Source organism: Marmota monax, unplaced genomic scaffold, assembly GCF_021218885.2.
Source record: "Marmota monax isolate L192 unplaced genomic scaffold, Marmota_monax_Labrador192_F-V1.1 WCK01_AAM20220418_F8-fsc00016, whole genome shotgun sequence".
Taxonomy (NCBI): Eukaryota; Metazoa; Chordata; class Mammalia; order Rodentia; family Sciuridae; genus Marmota; species Marmota monax.
Window position 1 is genome coordinate 21,409,207 of NW_026695209.1, and position 2,851 is coordinate 21,412,057.

Here is a 2,851-nt window from a genome sequence, read left to right on the forward strand (position 1 = left end):
AGTGCTTAAAAGCCTTCAGTCATTGTCCTAACCTGAACAATCTCACACCATCTTGCTTTTCTCTGAGTCATTCTCTCCTGCAATTGTCTTCGAGTACATGAACTACAGGTCTGAGATATATATTGTGATGAGTTGAAACTACCACCCAGGGAACAGAAACTTCTCACTACTACTAACAAGGCTCACCATGGCCAATCCTGGGATAATAATCATCTAGATCATACTGTGACAAAGATGGCTTGACTATGCATACTTCCATCCCCCTTCCCCATATAATCTAGGAGCTCATGTTAATACCACCAAAGATAGGATTGAGGACACAGGCCCTTTGACTTCCTGACATAGCTGTATTGACTATTTTTTTTTTCTGACTTATCATTTTTTGGGGGGTAGGGTGGGTACTGAGGATTGAGCTCAGGGGCACTTGACCACTAAGCCACATCCCCAGCCCTATTTTGTATTTTATTTAGAGACAGGGTCTCACTGAGTTGTTCCTTTTGATATTAGGGATGAGTAGCCCAAAACTGGTTTGTTAGGATTACTGAAATCAGGACTTCTTGACTACATCTTTGGTAACAAACATTATTGACTAATATTTAGGACTTTTGATGTAACAATGTGAAAAATTGTCACTTATTGTTCCTAAATGAAATATTATTATCTATAAATAAAGATTAATTTGTAGGCAGTTATTGTACCTGTTTGTATTGTTATGCAAGGTCATATACTTGAACTTGAATATCTCTTGTAACCTGAGAGTTTTACAATCATTGAAACATGTATTCATAATTAATATATCTTATTTATCATTTTTAAAAAATGACAACATTTTTTTTCATAGTCTGTTCTTTTGGTTTGTTTTGTTTTTGTATGCTTTTAAATTTAGTGAAAATAGAATTATACACAACAGGAGTTTCTTAAAACTTGAAGAATGACAAATTAATTATTTTTATTATCCTTCCTTTTAAAAGATAAAGAAGCAAATCTTGCTATAGGGTGAGTATGTTATCAAACCCAAAGAGACCATCAAACATAAAAGGGCGCTTAACAAATACTTCTTAATTGAGCTTATATGTAGGAAAAGTAAAATTAAAAAAGCATTGTGTAGGAAAAACAGTGATCAGGAAATCAGAACCTTTGAACTCACATTATTGGGAACTTCTTTTTTTAAGAATATTTAAAGAATATTAAGAATAAAATCATGGCATATGCAGGGAAGTGGATGGAGTTAGAGAAGATAATGCTAAGTGAAGTTAGCCAACCCCCAAAAAAACAAATGCTGAAGAATGTTTTCTTTGACATAAGGAGGCTGATTCATAGTGGGATAGGGAGCAGGAGCATGGGAGGAATAGATGAACTCTAGATAGGGCAGAGGGGTTGGAGGGGAAGGGAGAGGGCATGGGGTTATTAATGATGGTGAAATGTGATGATCATTACTATCCAAAGTACATGTATGAAGACACAAATTAGTGTGACTATATTATGTATACAACCAGAGATATGAAAAATTGTGCTCTCTGTATAATAAGAATTGTAATGCGTTCTGCTGTCACATATAAATAAAAAATTACATTAAAAAAGTATAATTTTGTTTTCTTTTTAATTATAATATTACATGGAAACAAATATGAATTATACTTTTTAATATTATCTAGTAATATTTTATAGTAAAAATTAGAAAAAATAACTTGTTAGTAAATATATTCATATTGAATACAATTAGTTAAATGTCAGTATTTTATTATTTTAATGTATATTATTCGTAAATCATAATTATAGCTTTAATAGATACAGCACTCTATCAACAAATTTTTTAAAAAATTATGTTAATTTTTATATAAATGAACTTCAATTAGTTTCTTAAGAAATAGACAAACCATATCCATTATTTTATGCATTCAGACATTTTTTATGTTATAGTAAGAGCCATCTAAAATACTTTTAACTAATTACATCTTTATCTGAAGTAATCAATTTGATTTTTTTCCATGAGAGACAGTTAGAAAAACTAGAAGATAAGAAATAAGCTCCATAATACTTATCAATTTTTATCAATGTATACTAATTATGCATATTAGTGATATTCATTATGATATATGCATACATGCACATAACATTATTTGGTCAATTTCATTACTCAATACCACACTTGTCCTCCCCTCTGGAGTTTCTCTTCCATTTTGATGAGATCTTTTTTCTTCTTTTCTCTAAAAAATGTAGACAACATCATGAATTTGCATGTCTTCCCCATGCAGGAGTGATGTTAATCTTTTCTGTATGATATCAATTTTAGCTTATGTTTTGCTGAAATGAGCATTAACCTCAATTCTTTGTTTGTGAGCATATATTGCATAACAGCTTTACAAATATTAAAGTGACAAAAAAGATACACAAACATGGAACCATCACAATGCATTCACACATAGTATAACATACAGGAAAAGGCAAGTAACAAAGTTGAGTTGCTAAAATTTATAACTTGTTACAACTTTTTTCTTACTTTGAAAATATTTTGTTACAAAAAAATTTTTAATGAATTTAATATTATTCTAATGTCTTAAAATCTAGAAATTACAATTTGTATTGACAGATTAAGCCTTTGTTATTTGTAATATTTAAATTATATATTCCATTTTTAAATACCATATATTATTATAAGTTAAACAGAACCTTTTTTTTTCTATTTGAAGTCTTACTTGTGGAAGCAATGAGCATTTATTTTATTTTAAAAATCAACATAGGAATATTTTTTTGAAGTTGAATCAAGAGTGAGTCTTTATACCATGTTTAGAAGTACTCTTCTTATTTAGAATCATACTTCTTTTTCTCACCTTGTAACTACTGAATACAA

At 29.6% G+C, this 2,851-nt stretch overlaps 1 non-coding gene across 1 annotated transcript; it reads right to left on the reverse strand.

The window, feature by feature from the left end:
* Window positions 1-2,210: 2,210 nt before the first annotated feature.
* On the reverse strand, window positions 2,211-2,315 carry LOC124083816 (U6 spliceosomal RNA). The gene has a single exon (XR_006848921.1). It is a non-coding gene; the product is annotated as a U6 spliceosomal RNA (small nuclear RNA).
* Between the last annotated feature and the right edge of the window lie 536 nt (window positions 2,316-2,851).